Source organism: Euprymna scolopes, chromosome 12 (assembly GCF_053919585.1).
Source record: "Euprymna scolopes isolate OS-2025 chromosome 12, ASM5391958v1, whole genome shotgun sequence".
Classification (NCBI taxonomy): domain Eukaryota; kingdom Metazoa; phylum Mollusca; class Cephalopoda; order Sepiida; family Sepiolidae; genus Euprymna; species Euprymna scolopes.
The window spans coordinates 150,617,507-150,635,806 of NC_136493.1; the positions used below are offsets into that span (position 1 = coordinate 150,617,507).

At 35.7% G+C, this 18,300-nt stretch overlaps 1 protein-coding gene across 2 annotated transcripts in view; it reads right to left on the reverse strand.

The window, feature by feature from the left end:
* The window catches only part of LOC145291546 (uncharacterized), a 63,382-nt gene extending 46,160 nt beyond the window's left edge, over positions 1-17,222 (reverse strand). Inside the window, exon 1 of one of the 2 annotated variants that reach the window (XM_080137557.1) lies at positions 17,022-17,222. The gene's annotated coding sequence lies outside the window, so the exon portion shown is untranslated. Of the gene's footprint in view, positions 1-10,708; positions 10,940-17,021 lie in introns of those variants that run through there. The other variant, XM_080137558.1, reaches the window with a different exon arrangement.
* Between the last annotated feature and the right edge of the window lie 1,078 nt (positions 17,223-18,300).

Below are 18,300 nucleotides of genomic sequence, written 5' to 3' on the forward strand. Positions count from 1 at the left end.
ATCAATGATCTCTCTCTCATCCTAAGATCATTCGTAGATATTTATGCTGACAACACTACCATCTATGGCAACACATCAACTGCTTTAACGACCAAGTTCTCTCTGATTCTCTCTCCCCTGATCTTGAGCAGGTGGTACAACGGGGAAAGAGGTGGCTGGTTAATTTTAATGCATCTAAAATCAAGCTTCTATCTTTACATCATCAATGCTCTGGTCCCCGTCTGGAATCACTTGAAATGAAGGGCTCTCGTCTTGGGGAGGCTCCATGTTTTGACAAGCTTCTGGGTCTGACCTTTACTCCTGATCCGAGATGGAACACGTACATTAAATCCATTGCCAAGGCTGCTGGAAAAATGGTGGGATCGTTCTACCACTCTAGCAGACATCTTACTGCTGATGCAATTCTCTACGTATATAAGAGCCAAGTACATCCAAGGATGGAGTACGGTTCCCCCACTTTTTATTTGTGCCGAAACCTAAACGTAGATTCCATGAACAAAGCTTCTTTCTTAGAACTGCATGCCTGTGAAACTGTTCCATTTTCCTACTTTCCAACTGACTACAATATGGTCATCCTCAAGTCCAACATGAACAAATTTTTGATGAGCCGTTCTCCTTAAGTAATCCAATTTACCAAATTCCCACTATTAACGATTACTACGATATTATCCCATTGACTACTGGACACTCATTAACCCTTATCTTCTAGTGGCTTCCAGGCCTTGATAAGTGGTGACTCCTTTGTTATAAAACAAAAACAAAAAACAATCATACTAAATGTAGCATGATTAACCTGTAAGATTAAGAAGCGATTCCGACAACAAACGCTAAAATGCAAATGATTCTAATTGCTTACACTTTTCTTCTCCATTTTGTTGAAATTTGCTTTCTTCTTCATTTCCCAAAGGAAGTTTTCACAGAAACATGTGGACTCGAAATATTTTCCAACCAATAAAAATCGTTTCAAACCCCAAGAAGTAATACGTATATGGGAAAATGCTAAGCCAGTGTGAACTAAGAAACATCTTAAGAACGGTTAATCGCAACAGAAATGAACTACTCGCATCTGGGTCACCAACTTATGGCATATTTCCTGGTCTTTGTAGTGGTTGCTTTAGGAACGACGTTATAGTCTTTGCATATTGCCAAGAACTGCACCAATATTTAATATAGTTGCTGGGTATGAAAGTTAAGCTTTGTGAAGGAAGAAAATGGAGGATATATATATATATATATATATATATGTAATATGCATATAAAAATGTAAATAAATGAAACATTAAGAGAATATAAAGTTTGCCAGGGAGCAAATACTACCTAAAAACATGAACAGAGTTCTGGAAATAAAAATTTTGAGAACAAAATTTTTAAAACATTTTTTATACAAGAGAGAAGAATACAAATAAAGAATATAAAGTTTGTGTCAGAGATGGGTGTATTTGCTGATGATACAACGCTCTATAACATGCACGAGGGAAGAACGGACGTACATAAATCTAAGAATGGCAGAATTGTTAGAAAATGACCCCCAGACCAGAGTGGAATGGAACTGGAAATGGATGATAACATTTAATGCTAGTAAGACTAAGCTGCTCTCTCTTAACAATTACAAGAACCCTCTTCAACCACCGATATTCATGACAAATAACACCCTACTTGAGAATTCTTCCTTCAAACTCCTCGCCTTAACATTCATGGGCAATATGAACTGGAACAAATACAGTGAAGACATTGCAAAGGCTGCTGCAAAGAAGGTGGGTTTCCTCTTTCAGGCTAGAAGACTACTCCCACCCGAGAGTATCTTGTACCTCTACAAGGCCATCATTCACCCATGCATGGAGTATTGTTGCCACATTTGGGCTGGTGCATCTACCACTAGTCTATCCCCCTTGGATAGAGTTCAAAAAAGTTTTCAATCAAATAAGTTCCACTTTGTCAACTAAGCTCCAACTGCTGTCCCATCACCACAATGCTGCATCTCTGTGCCTGTTTTACAACTATTTTAATGGAACGTGCTCTGATGAACTCGTACATATCCCTGACAAACCGCTTAGCAACAAAATCTCACCCCTTCACTGTTGACGTCCCTAAATGCCAGAAAGCCTTCTACTCTAATAGTTTCTTCTCTCAAACAGCTACACTTTGGAATTCCTTTCCTGTTACCTACCTCCTTAATTGTACTGATATGTAAAAGTTTAAATGTAATATAAGCCAAAATCTTGTTAATCTTTCCTAGGCATGGCCCCAAGTAATAGCCCTTTACACCCAAGTGGCGATATGCCTTGTTAGGGGTGAACAAGGCCAGTAAAAAAAAAAAAAAAAAGAAAAAAAAAATGAAAGCTTTGGATGTAAAAGATTGTTGTTTAAGAAAACCAAATTCATACCAACAATAATCGTCCAAGTGAAATCCTTGTTCCTTCAATTTGAAAAGGCAGATGAAATAAAACTAAAATAATTTGTACAGACCAAGTGCAGTTAAGTGAAGAATTTTTGTCTCTAAAACAAAGAACATAAAATCACATGTTTTCTCTTTCTTTTGTTTCCCTAACAAGTCAGCACATACTTTTATGACATTAAATGTATTTTTTTCAGATTTTAGTTATCCACATTCTTACATTGATATAGGACAAGAGAGAGAAAGTAGAAACTTTAGTTGAACTCAGCATCTCTAATGATGCTGGTCTACAGAGCCGAGAGGGAGAAGATAACTAGATACCAAAATTTTATGCGCGCCATGAAAAGAAATTGGAATCTGAGGAATATCTCCATCATTTCAGAAATCAGAACAGTTATGTTCATACAAGAGAATTTCAAAAACTATCTGGCGAATATACCTGGTGAACCAAGTGCAAAACAGATTCAAACAATTGTGTTTAAAAAGACGGTTAGAACTTTTAAAAGCTCTTAGCTCGAGTTGTTGAAACAATGGGTAAATGTCTGGCATCCAGCAGGATTCTCTATTCCCAGCAAAAGTAAAAAAAAAAAAAACAGTCGTGGTCATTACATTAAAAAGTTTGCTGTTTTCAAGTAAAGTTTTATTGCAATAATTAATGATTATGAGAATTTTCCTGTCCCAATCCTCTTCCTAATCATCATTAATAATCTTTCAAATCATATTTTGAGATTAATAATTAACGTTTACACAGACAAGAACTGTCTATGGCAGCATCTTGAAGAGCACTGTTGATCAAACTCCTGCTGTAACCAATACTTGGATCATCAGTTTGCTCTTATCAAAATGAATGTGTTGTGGTAAGATTGTGCACTTGTTGACATGAATTAATGAAAATAGATACTGAGTTTATATATATATATATATATAACTGTAGGCTTTATTTAAACAAGAAAGAATATTTATACACTTTTTATAAATAATAGCTTTCGTGAAAACTGCATAAGATGTGTCTGTCTGTGTGCGTACATGCAGGTTGTTGATTTTCGTCGATCACATGTGGACTGAAATTAAATATTTTGTTTAAAGTTGTTACCGAGGTAATTCATGATTGTAGAGTTTGTTCGTAGTTTTCAATGTTTGGGCTTACCTCAATAAAGCTAGAATTTATGCAAAAGCTCATCTCATTACAGAATCGGTTCCGTGTGCAAGACACACTTAATCCACGTGTCCTAGTCATGTGTCACTCAAGGAAAAGGGAAAAAGGAAGAAGGAAAAGAGAGAGCAGGGGGGAATTAGTGTTGCCATCTGTCCACTAGAGAGGAGGTGAAAAGGGAGATAATTGCATATTCTTTCCCTTTTACAACTTGTGCTTGTATGTTCGCTTTGTGCAAAGCTATTTGGTAGACTAGTTTTTAAACTGGTATGTCTTTATAAATGGCATTCTTACTTTGACGAGCTCTTAAGAGTGACTTTACTCCAAATATCAAATGGAAAACTTACATCTACTCTGTTGTAAAGGTCACTGAAAAAAAAAAAAAAAAAAATTCTACTAATCCAGAAAGTACCAGAGTCCTGATACAATCCTCTATACAAGTCAGATATGTTTGAAGATAGAATACTGTTGCCACATCTGGGGAGGTGCCACTCTGAATACTTTTCGTCATCTCGACAGAGTTCAAAAATCATGAAAGAGATGTTGATAGTCTCTACTTTATCATTATTTTCATGAGAGATGATCCACTGACCTTCAATCTCTGATTCCTCTCCGTAAGGAAGCAAGAATTAATCTTACTACCACAACAGCAAAAAAATTTTCACTTCTCTCATATGCCTAGCCTTAGGTGGAATTCCACGGATAAAGCTTCTTTGCAAAGGCTCCCGTCTATGGAACTCATTACCCTGCAGACAACAACATCTTTAAACGTAATGTCAGCAAATACTTGTGAACTTTTCCATAAAGAAACGAGTCATTGTAGTGATCAATTTGGGCTGAAATGTTCTATCCCATTAACCCTTATCTTCGAGTGGCTCTGGGCCTTGGTAAATGATGACTAAAAAGTATAAAGAAAAAAAATTACAAATTTGACTCAGACTCTTTATTTTAAAGTCTTCCAATAGTAAGTTTTTTTAATCCAACTCCTAGGATTCCAAAACCTCAGATTCCATGACTCAGAGGTATAGTTAGTTTTCAACATGCATCGATATAACTTTCTAAAATAAAAAAACAAAACAAAAAATCATTACTATTAGGCAAAGGTTTAAAAAAAAAAAAAAAAGACAAAAAAAAAATCAAGATACGCTTGCAGTTTTTGTTAACTAAATTAACTTTACCCATCATTATCTTTAGAGTTTGTTTAAGTCACTAAGCTTTGCAAAATACACTCCTTATCCATATGACTTTCTAAAAAGCAAAGCACATTTGCATCTTGACTCAGAAAATAAGACAAGTTTCCATAGGTCTGCCTTTTGGCGGCTGCTCAGATGTCTGCCATTTAAAACAGCTATAGTTTAATTGAAGAAAAACTTTTACAGCTGGATGTCCTTCCTAGCACCAAGCCCTCAAAAGGGAGGAGTATTTAGTAGAGACACCATCTTGCCATATTCCCCCACAAACTGGAGTACTGCGCTTGTCAAGAATATGATCATCTGTTTTCTCATTTGGTATAACGCTTTGGTTGGACGCCAAAAGAACGACTGCTTCCCATGGGAAACACAGAATTGTTTTTGAGGTTTACTCCTCTAGATCCTCCAGGTTCTATCCATGCATGTTAACAGGGTTACCTCTTGAAAGGTGTGACTCTTTGCAACATATGGACGGTCACTACCTATGGAGAGGTTATTGCAAACTGCAACTGTCAAATTGGATATTTTATGCATCATAGTGCTGGTGCAGGAGAGACCAGTTGAGGACACTATAGAAGACCATCTCGGAAAAGTATTATTCAGTGAGCATGAACCATTGAGCATAAGATATAAACAATGAACTGTTGAGCATAAGATATAAACAATGAACTGTTGAGCATAAGATATAAACAATGAACTGTTGAGCATAAGATATAAACAATGAACTGTTGAGCATAAGATATAAACAATGAACTGTTGAGCATAAGATATAAACAATGAACTGTTGAGCATAAGATATAAACAATGAACTGTTGAGCATAAGATATAAACAATGAACTATTGAGCATAAGATATAAACAATGAACTGTTGAGCATAAGATATAAACAATGAACTGTTGAGCATAAGATATAAACAATGAACTGTTGAGCATAAGATATAAACAATGAACTGTTGAGTATAAGATATAAACAATGAACTGTTGAGCATAAGATATAAACAATGAACTGTTGAGCATAAGATATAAACAATGAACTGTTGAGCATAAGATATAAACAATGAACTGTTGAGTATAAGATATAAACAATGAACTGTTGAGCATAAGATATAAACAATGAACTATTGAGCATAAGATATAAACAATGAACTATTGAGCATAAGATATAAACAATGAACTGTTGAGCAGAAGATATAAACAATGAACCGTTGAGCATAAGATATAAATGATGTAAACGATATGCAACTAGTTACTAGTCAAATAGGAATTTTTCTTAAATTGAAGTCAGCATTTCTAAAATTTCACGTGTCAAGATAATGCATTTAGACTGCAAATTTAATGCTGATACAAACAGTATTCTTTGAAATGGTAGATACACAAGGTTTCTCCAGTGTTTGCAAACGTATACATGGAAACATATACTGCTGATGGAACTTATGAATTAGCTCATTTAACATATCTGAAGACATAGAATGTGTCTACCTCAGCTAATTAAATAATGTGTTAAGTTCAAAATTCATTGCCTAAAACATCCCAATATCAGGAAAAAAAGAATTGCTCACAAGTCACATTAGAATTGCTTGTGTTGAATGTTGTGGAAGAACTCGAATGCCTACTAGACATTATCATAGAGTGTCTGGCATGAGGATTTTCCCCTTAGAAGTAAACCTTGATTAAATATTTAAAATAACGGTATTAGAAGTCCTCCCCTCCCCACCAAAATCTCTTCAGTATAGCTTTCCTACAATGGCTTATACAAGGATTGGTGCATCTTCTGCAAATGATGTTGTCTATAGTAACAACACTAAGCCGGATATTCAACTAGACTAGATGAATTCTTGGTCTGGAATCTAGTAAGACCTAAACAGAGATATACTATTATGTACCTATTTACTATGCCTCCCCACGGGACAGAGTTAGACACCAGGGTCGTTTTTTAACGTGGAGAAAAGGTACAAAAATAAAAATTGTCTCAGTTGTGAAGGACTGATCCTCCACCGAAAGAGAACAAGAAATGGAAGTGCAGCATCTGAAGAACAGATACTACACTTTGATCTTGTTTATATATTTTATTGAGAAAGAAAAAATTGAACATAAAAAACGTACAAAAAATTCAATTCAACAAAATTAGGCACAAGGCCCTACAAGAAATTGGGAGGGGGAGGGTACAGGGTCTTTTTGACTATGTAACAGATGAGACTTTAAAGTCTTACTCTTGACTGGCAACATTTACCAAAATACCTCAATCACTCTGTGGATCCTAATCTAACTAATAACCCCAGCATTCAATGTAAAATTTAACTATGTACAATTTGTATATTCATTTCTGTATGTTGTGTGTGCATTTTTTTTTTTTTTTTTTTTTTACACTTTGATCTTGACCAAAAGGCCAAGAAATAACTGGTAAACGAGAGGAAAATTAATATTCTTAACTTATTTACTAACTAAAATAAATACCAACTTATTTACTAACTAACATAAATACTAAGCACAGGTCTCACTAATTTCTATTAAAACTTCTATCCCTCTACATTTCTGTATTTCTACCCTCCATAACCCTTCCACCCATTCCTCTCTCTAAACACACACAACTCTTCTTTATATAGATTCTTTGAGGACTAAGTTGGCATTTTCTTTTCAAATTAGTACATAACATTGAAAATGGCTGAAAAATTGACCCCACCTACTCAGTTGACCCCCAAAATAATGTCTTTTAAACTTTAGATATTATTCATCCAAGGCAGCAGCAATCTAAAATGTACTAATCTTGTGAGTATTTGTTTTGTAGGCAGCAACTTGAAGTGGTAAATCAGATACCACTTCTTTGAATACTCCACCATCTACACAAAACGTGTGGATAGCAACTGGAATAGGGGTGAGGGTCTTTGTAAGTTAAAATTCTTTGCTATAAGGAGGAATTAGTATTCATAAATAAGAAATTTTCTCTCAGAGAAAAATGTCCCTGTTAGGCGATTTGGTTACACTGACCCACCAATCAACTTGCAGGGAGCAAAGAACTACGTTAACTCCTTTTGGAAATCATGGTCGGTCAACAGAGAGAATCCTAGAAGCAATAAGGAAAGACATTCCTTTCCTATCTTCTGTCACTATCCACTGGACGCTCAACCCATCAAAGGAATGTCACCAATTGTGCAAAAATATGGTCTACCATAATTTTCTTTCATTTTCGATGTTTGAGCGATTATCAAAACTTCCCTGATGACCCTCTAATGTCAGCCTCCTTATTTTTCTTGCTACAACTTAAGAATCGACACTAATTTTGTTTCAAAGTAAATAAACGCTTTAAAACAAGTTCAAATATGCACACACAAAAATTTATCCAGTGGGGTAGAAGATTAACTTGTCTTACTTTCAATAACATAAAATCTCAAAAAAAAAAAAAAAAAAAAAAAAAAAAAAAAAATGGCCCGACGGTACTTACACTTACATTACCATGTTATTTTTATTATTTTTTTTTTTAAATAGTATTTTCAACTTAAATTCAAGTTTTACAATATTTTTTTTATTATTAAACTGTTAAGTGAAATTACAAAAATTGTCTCAGTCATGAAGGATCTCCTTCACTGACCGAGGGTAGGAAAAGTGTAGTGTAGCAATCAAAACAGATGATTGCTACACTGTCATCTTGGCCCGAAGGTCAAGCTTGTTGCTATAAAAAGTCTTGTTTTCCTTTCGTGTGACGATTTACCTTGCATACAAATAAAATGTAGTAGTTGACCTTAATACCTCTTAATAGCTCTTAAAAATGTTAAACCTGACGTATAAAAAAACAGGCCTTCTGAAAAACAAAACGGCTTCGAATTTGAAATTGTGTAGACTTTACGTTCGTCTTCACTGTAGTTGATTTGGTGCCCGGAAAACTCGTCCCGGGAAAACTCCTCTCCGAACCCCCCTTTTTTACTAGGTAGGAAAACTGGTCCCTTATTGAATAAATATCGATTGAAAACACATTTTATTACCGTTCTTGAAGGAGATATTGTTTTCAAAAGAGACTCACCCACCCCCATATTTTAACAATTATTTTTAACGCTTGCTTAAAAAAAAAAAAAAAAATTTTATCACGGAGTCAAGATACGAAAAACGGAACCAAATATTTATTTCAAAAATACTTTAGTTTTAACACTTTGTGACATTACGAAAAAAAAAAAAAAAAAAAAAAAAAAAAGAAAACACGTGTATTCAAAGAAAGCAATTATTTTATTTAGAAGAATTAATTCAGTTTAAACAATTCTTGTGTTATTACAAAACAAAAAAGAAAACACGGTCTTATGTAATTTTGGTATCGCGCTGAAATAATAACATTATTTCGAAAGCCATTCTTAACATCGGGAGGGGAGGGTATCGTTTAAAAGTCATTTCAGGGGCACTTGTGCAGTAGCAGTACTTAAAAAATATACACATTTATTTTTTTTTGGGGGTGGGGGAGGCTCGTTTTAAAACTATGTCTACCTCAGTATTTTCTTTAATTTTCGGACATTTTTTGTTAAAAATTATTTACTAAGTAATGACGAATCTGACATTACTTTTTTTTTTTTTTTTTTTTTACACAGTGATCACCACTTATCAAGGCCCGGAAGCCACTCAGCGATAAGGGTTATTGCAAGTACATTACGTTAGTGTGGAGATTTGATGAAGTGTTTACTTAAGGGGGCGGTTCATTAGGAATTTGTTAACATTGGACTTGAACACATCCAAGTTGTAGTCCGGTGGGAAGCAGGCAGACGGAACAGAGTTCCACATGCATGCAGTTCTAAGAAAGAAGCTTTGTTCATGGAATCCGCGTTTTGATTTAGGCACAGATATAGAGTGGGGGAAATTTTTCAGTGGATTCAGCTAGACGGGTGTTTTTCGTGAAAGATTGGCGAGGGGGGACCAGAGATTGGAGTTCAGACGAGCACCTGCCATGGAAATAACGATAAAACAAGGATAGGCTCGCAACATCTCTTCTGTAGGAGAGAGGTTGCAGAGTAGAGAAAAGGGCATCCCCCACTAATCCACGAAGTCTATTTTATACTCTGTCAAGGCAGGATAGGCTGTTTTTAGCAGCTCCTGCCCAGATATGGCAACAGTATTCCATCCTTGGACGTAGTTGGCTTTTATATAGATAGAGAATTGCATCAGTAGTGAGATATCTTCTGGAGCGGTAGAAGGATCCCACCATCTTTCCAGCGACCTTGGCAACAGACTTGATGTACGTGTTCCATTTCAGATCAGGAGTAAAGGTCAACCCAGAAGCTTGTCAAAACACGGGGCCTCACCCAGTTTTTAGCAGCTCCTGCCCAGATATGGCAACAGTATTCCATCCTTGGACGTATTGTTATTTCCTTTTAATTAAATAAATTCTTTAAAATAAGTTTAAACACCAAAAACTTACAAAGCTAGATAGAAAACGAACACTTAGAAAAATCAATTTAATTTTTAAAACATGTAAAAATATTTTTACAAATATTATTGGATGTGCATTATTACCTAAAATTATACAAATTTATTTTCTTTTGGAGGGGGGGGGGGCTCGTTTTAAAACTATATCTACCTTAATATTTTCTTTAATTTTCTATTTTTGAGCAATTATCCTCCTAAGACGTGATCCTCTTATGTCGGACATGTTTTGTTCATAAGGAAAACTCGACATTACTTTTTTTTTTTTTTTTTTTTTTAAACTAAATAAACTCTTTTAAATAAGTTGAAAGACCAAAAAACTTTCAAGGCTAGGTAGAAAACTAAAACTTAGAAAAATTAATTTAATTTTTTTAAAACAGTATACAAGTAAAAATATTTAAAAAAAAAAATGATGGGATGTGTATTCTCTTTTAAAGACAATATCTTCTTCAAGAACGGTCATAAAATGTGTTTTCAATCGATATTTATTCAATAAGGGACCAGTTTTCCTACCTAGCAAAAGGGGACAAGTTTTCCGGGTACGAGTTTTCCTAAATTCGTTGATTTACCTTACCTCATTCTTGGCTGGGACTTTCATCATCTTTTAATAGATGCGCACGTCGCTTGATAGGTGCTAATACGGAAACTTTCGTCAAGTGTTCAGACTACTATGACCCACAACAGACCCTATGTCTTCCTACTCGAAGTTAACTTAAATTTTGTAACGAGCAAATGAACTCGCCCAACACAGTACTGTTACATTGATACTACAGGTGCTTCCGTGTTCTCACGCCCTCGCCGCCTCTCCGCAGAGAGAGAGAGAGAGAGAAAGAAAGAAAGAAAAGGCAGCAAAGGTTAGTTTTTCGTCTAAGTCCGTGAGCATCTCAGCAGCTCTTATAGATGTGAATAGTCATGTTCAGGAATTCTTCTGATGCCATTACAGAAAAGACAATTTCTTTGGCAATATTATGTAATATATTCCAGTTTCAGTATGAGTGAAACAGATTTTATTTGTTTCGGTACTTCACTTATGTTATCGTGCTAAAATAACGTTATTTTGAAAGCCATTTTTAACATGGGGAGGGAGTTTTGTAACTATTTCTTACTTTCACCTAACAAATATACGCGCTTGCGCGTACAGCCACCGCTGATAACATAAGGAATTACATTGCTTAATTATCCGGAAAATTACTTGTTTGCGACAAGTTTAAATCCAGTATTCATTTTCAGCATACCAGAAAATCTCTAAAAGCCGTCATTTTAAAGCGGATTGTTAAGGTGGAAAGTAAAAATCTACCGAAAAAGCTTTCAGAAATATTACACACACACACACACAAATTATCAAGTGGCCAGAAAGTGGGTGTTCATTTTACGTTAAATTTCTAAAGAAAAGTGATCCCCACTTTTTTAAAAAAGTAATTTCTTCATATGAAAACTATTTCTCTGCGCCACTTCTAAATATTGTATTCGTTTTCAGGACCTCCAAAAACCGGCGCAGTTGCCGTTTAGTTGTACAAATAGCCTCGACACCTATTATCACAAAAAGGGACACGTTGAGGCGATGGCGGTACCGGTATATAGCGCTTAAACGTTTGTTTATATTTACGTAATCCTATGATTAAAATTTGATTTCAGGTTGTCTAACAAAAAAAAAAAAACCCAAAAAAACTGAAAGTTTTAAACTTCGTTTCATTATTTTTTTTAATCTTTTTTTTTGTTTGTTGTTAAACATTTGTTCAATATTTAAAATTTTTGGTGCTAATGCACTTACTGATCCGGATCCGCGCTATTTTTAAATCGTATTTCCAATTTTAATTAAAGTTTTTTTTTTTTTATTCAATTGTAAGGTTAAGTACAGAATAGGTAAAAAAAACACCCTCCCCATGTTAAGAATGGCTTTTAAAATAACATTATTTCAGCACGACTGCATGAGTACCAAATTTTCACGTATAAAATAAAAATTTTAAATTACAAAATAAAACGGGTTTGTATTACTGTACACAGATTCGAAAAAGTTGTCAAAAAACAAATATATAACAAATAAATGTTATCAAAGGCAAGATAAGTTACTTTTCTACCAAACTGGATATATATATATATATATATATTTTTTTTTTAATTACATTTTCACCCCAAACAAGGCAAATTGCCACTTTGGTGTAGGGGGCTACTATCAGGGGCAACAACTACTGGGGTACTATGTAGGGATTTGGGCAGCAAGGTGTCGGTTCACGTTACACTTGAACTTCTGCACGTCAGTACTGTTGGAAGCAGGGACCTGGAATGGAATTCCAGAGTCTAGCGGTTCTGGGGAAGAAACTATTGGAGTAAAAAGATCTTTTACATCTAGGGATCTCTACAGTGTGGGGGTGGGATTTAGCAGCCTGTCGGGTTTGTCGAGGGTGCTCACGTCGTGGGGGCACAAGTGATTGCAGTTCGTCAGAGCATTCACCACTAAAATACTTGTAGAAAAGGCAGAGGGATGCAACATTTCGTCGATGGGACAGAGGCTGAAGCTTAGATGCCAGTTCAGGGCCTATCAGGTTTGCGACTCTTTTGAACCTTGTCAAGGAGCGAGAGACTAGTAGCAGATGCACCAGCCCAGATGTGGCAGCAATACTCCATACATGGGCGAATTCTGGCCTTATAGAGGTACAGGATACTTTCGGGTGTTAGTAGTTTTCTAGCACGGTAGAGAGAGCCCACCTTTCTTGCAGCGGCCCTGGCAATGCCTTCAATGTAATTGTTCCAACTCATGTTTCCTGTGAACATTAGGCCAAGGAGTTTGAAAGATGGACTCTCAGATAAAGAGTCGTTGGCCATTGCTATGGGTGGTAGAGAGGGTTTCTTGTAATTATTGAATGAAACTAGTTTAGTCTTGGCAGCATTGAACGCGACCAACCACTTTTGTCCCCATTCCACTACAGATTGGAGGTCTTCCTCTAGTGTTTCTGCCATTTCTTTAGAAATGTGTTCATTCGTCTTCCTGTCGTGCCTGCCATAGAGTGTAGTGTCATCAGCATATATACCCATCTCAGAGGCAATGTTGTCGGGGAGGTCATTTATGAATATCAGGAACAATAGAGGTTCAAGGATAGAACCCTGGGGCACCCCCGCATTTATATCATATTGTTTAGATGTACGACCGTCGAGGATAACCTGGATTTTTCTCTTATCTAAGAAGGATTTAATTATGTTAAGTATTCTACCAGTGATACCGTATGATCTGATTTTACTGAGGAGACCCTCATGCCATACCCTGTCAAAAGCCTTAGATATATCTAGAGCTACCGCTCTGCCCTCCCCCGCTTTGTCCAGTGAATGGTATATACGTTCAGAGATTACAGTTAGAATGTCTGCTGTGGAACGGGCTTGTCTAAATCTATATTGTTTGTCAGTCTGTAGTTTAGCATCTGTAAGATGATGGACTAGAGCATGGTTAATTATGGTCTCAAATATTTTGGCAAAAAGTGGGAGGAGGCTAATGGGGCGATAATTTGATGGGTCAGTCCTTTCGCCAGAGTTCTTGAATACTGGTACAACAGAAGCAGTTTTCCAACAGCCCGGAAAGCAAGCTTCATTAAGGCATTTGTTGTAGAGTTTGGAGAGAACTGGAGCTACTTCGGCTGAGCACTTTTTTAATAGCACAGCTGGGATAAGATCGGGTCCACATGCTTTTGAGGTGTCAAGGTTTTTTATGATAGCATGCACCTGAGCAGGGGTGGTTTTCAGATCGTCTAGTGTGGCGTCTGCCCACATAGGAAAGTCAGGTAGGGGGGTGGTTGGAAGGGTCCAGTGTGGAGTTTGAGGCAAACCGACTGGCAAGCATGTTAGCCTTGTCAGTTGCTGAGGAGACAACCTCGTGATTGTTGGTTAGTGGGGGAATTGTTGATTGCCCATTATTTACTACACAAATTCAATTTTATTCAATGTAACATGTTTATTCAGCTCGAAAAACATACAGTGTTTACCGATGTATTGAAAAATCCAAGATGGCGTCTGATTCTCTCTTTAACACGGTAAGTTTGGAAAAAGGTGTTATAAATAAAAACCCAGATAAAATACTGTTAAAAACTCGCTCAATATATGTTACCGTGACATAGGTTGACATATATTCGGCGGGTTTTTAATAGTATTTTGTATAGTTTTTTTTATTTATAACACCTTTTCCCAAACTTACCGTGTTAAAGAGAGAATCAGACGCCATCTTGAATTTTCCAATACATCGGTAAACACTGTATGTTTTTCGAGCTGAATAAACATGTTAAATTGAATAAAAACACGAAAATTATATCTAGTTTGGTATAAAAGTAATTTATCTTGCCTTTGATATTTGTTTTTTTTGACAACTTTCGAATCTGTGTCCAGTAATACAAACCCACCGCTATATACCGGTGTCGACTCAACGTGTTCCTTTTTGTGATAATAGACTTCGAGGCTATTTGTACAACTAAATGGCAAATCTGGCCAAAAACCTAGAAATGTATTTTTATTTGGGGGGGGGAGTTGAAAAGAATCAAAGAATCTTGACATTGACCAAAGATATCGTAAAACTCGAATTTAACTTTAAAATACGATTTGAAAAAAAAAAAAAAGAAATAAATAGCACGGTAACATAAGTGCATAAGCACCTTTTGTTTCTAACCTTGAACCCTAAAGTATTCATGTTGCATCTAATCGCACGACGGCACACAAATTCATTCCTTTCTGCTGACAGGTTGGAACAAAGGGTAACATTTTGCAAAATGTTTTTCGAATCTCGTTTCCGATAATCTTGTTCTAGAATCAATCAATTTTTATCAAAAACGACCCCCTTCTCCCTGGGGGGGGGAAGAAAAAAGGTACTCATGCACTTATTGATCCGTGCTGTAATAACGTTATTATTTTAAAAGCCATTCTTAACATGGGGAGGGTGTTTTGTACCTATTCTATACTTTAACCTTACAATTGAATAACAAAACAAAACTTTAAACTTGGAAATACGATTTAAAAAATAGCGCGAATCAAGTGCATTAGCACAAAAAAAAACAAAAAAAACAAACAAACAAACTATGCGCTTCTATTCCGAAACTCCGTTTTCGTGTTTACTTAGGAATAAAAAGTAAACACTAAAATGTTCAATTGTACTACAGAAATCGTCGGAATAGCTTGCCTAAATTTGGGATAAAATGGATTGGCTTTTAAATTTAAGTTTTAAAAATGATCCAATTTAATATATTAATCGTTGAGAGATATTTTTTAGCAAATGGTTTGGTACTTAGGCAGAACCATGCTGAAATAACATGATTGAGAGACCTATTCTTAACACGGGGAGGGCGGTTTGTAACCATTCTATACTTTTACCTAACAATTTAATAAAAAAGATATCGTAAAATCTTATAAATCATAAAATAAAAAAACCAAAACAAAAAAAAAAAAACGGTCCATATTCATGGGTTTTATTTTTCTTCGACCAAAATAGTTTTATATTTAAAAATTTGTATTACACAAAAAACAATTTCACCGTCATTTAATAGCAGTAAATAAATATATTAGCAGAAGTTTGTATGATATAATAATTGTCAAAAGAAAGAAACCCCCCCAAAATGGCCGCAACCCATTATTAAAATAGAGGCGCGACCGCAAAAAATAACGAAAAAAATAAATATTTCGGTGCTATTTTTTTTTTTTTTTCAAAAAATATTTTAAGTTAAATTCAATTTTTTACGGCATCTTTTTTTTTTATCAAGTTGTTAGGTGAAAGTACAGAATCGTTACAAAACACCCTCCCCATGTTAAGAATGGCTTTCTACATAACATTTTAGCACGGTAACATTGACATAAGTGCACTGCATAAGTACTAATTTGGCGGAGGGGGGGGGGGGCAAAGAAAAGATACATGAATCATAATATTTTGACATAAACTTTGGTTAAGGCAAAAATTACTGTCGAGTTGGCAGTTTAAAGGTTTCAAAATCATTTTAGAATTTCGCAAACAAAAAAAAAAAAAACGTGACAATTCAAAAAAACAAAAAACTACAATAATAATGATTATCGTACAAAATATACCGGAAACCGGGAGAAACATTTTTTTTTTTTCCATCTATCAGTTTGGAAGTAATTTCTGGCTAGAATTAAACATTTTTGCGTAAAAATGCCGATAACGACGGTTCTTAAAAACGACAGCGCGCGACACTTCAATGAAGAACCTCAACTTTTAATTCTGATTTTCTAAGTTTTATTTTTATTACTAAAAATTAAAATTACGGAAAAAATAATTTGGTACTTCTCCAGTTTACGCACCGCACGGCGCACGCACCGCACCACTCACCAGTCCACCGTGAAGAAATAATTTATTTAGAAAGCCATTCGGTAAAACTATACAAACACCGTGACAGCGAATTACCCCTACCCCTAACCCTAACCCTAACCCCTAACCCTAACCCTAAACCTAACCCTAACCCCAACCCTAACCCTAACCCTAAACCCTAACCCTAACCCTAACCCTAACCCTAATCCTAACGCTGTCACGGTGTTTGTATAATAATACCAAAAATAGAATTTAACTTGAAAATCCTATCAAAAAATAACACAGTCCGTAAACTGTAGAAATAACAAAATGTCTAAAAAAAAAAAACAGACATAATATCAATATACTTTTCTAAAAAAAATATATTTGTAATTAAAATAAAACGAACAAAAACACGATGCATACATAAACACAGCTGGCCAGTTTCTGATACTAGGTGGCCATAAACTGAGTGTCTAGTTTATTACATAAATTAGATTAAAAATTGAACCCCCACTTAATGGCAACGCATTCTCGTACGAACGAAAACTCAACTGATGAAACGAATATGACTGTTATATAAAAAATGATCTAGAAATTTATCTTCCTTTTTACTTACACTGGCATCAACATCTTCAATTGTCCACCTGCAGAACTTCTTCTGGAACTGCAGCTTCCCATGACAGCTGACGGGGAGTTAAAAAAAGCCAAACAATAATCCAATGTGTCAGCCTCCGTAGATGCTTCTCCTCTATTTTATCATTTCTAGTGTTGTCTGTTTCAAAAATTAGCGCATGCGCAAAAATCACTTTTTGAAAATAAACACGTTTTCAGCATTTCTTAGTAGTAGTAGTAGTAGTAGTAGTAGTAGTAATGATGATGATGATGATGATGATAATTGCCACTGGAATAAAAAGGTGTAGTTGGTTATTCTGCAACCCTTGCTCCACAATTAGACGCGCAGGCACTCTGTAAGGGTGAATCCATCGCCTCTCAACACTGAGCAAAGGCCATGTATAATAATAATAATAATAATAATAATAATTTACCCCCCCCCAAAAAAAAAAAAATTGTAGTGTTAGCATTCACTGGCCCGTTGTGAAGGATTGAGTAGGATGGAAAGACCGACAAGAGAAAGCACTAATCAGACCTCCACTGGATGAGTGTGAAGAGGACTGAGACCTTGGAGAAATTATTGCCACCCAAAAAACCAGTGATGTTCAATGTTTGTTGCTAGCGAAAAGTCCATGATAAGCGGCTGTTGTGATGATGCAAATTCATTTACAATGATGAAAGAGATGGAGAGTAATGGAAATCTGAAGAGACTTGGTGTCACGCAGACTCCAGAGAATACCACCAGTTGTTATCAGTGAGAAATCTCTGATGTGTGAGAACTAGTGAGTACAAATAACAATAACAACAACTATTATCACTACTATCACTACTATTAATATCTATATATTAATACGATAGCGCGTGTGTTACGTCTTGCATCACGCTTATATCCGGGTCGTTTAATTATTATGTAACTGTGTTGCGATGGTGTAGTAAGGGCGGGAATAAAAAGCAGCCTGGTGGGAGGGGGAGAAACAATAGGGTGAAGAGAGGTGTTAAAAAAAAGTGGTAGTAGGCAGGCAGGCTCGATCTTGTAACACAAAGGAGGAAAAGGTGAAAAAAACGCGTTAGCCGATGTCGCACAAGCGGAATGTTTTCTCAATCATTAAATCATTTCTCTCCGATAGGCTCATAAGAGTAGTGGTAGATGGACAAAAATCGGAGGCCTGCAATATAAATGCTGGAGTCCCTCAGCGGTCAATCCTGGGCCCAACTCTCTTCCTGATCTACATCAATGACCTCCCTAAACACATACTTAAATCATTCGTTGACATCTATGCTGA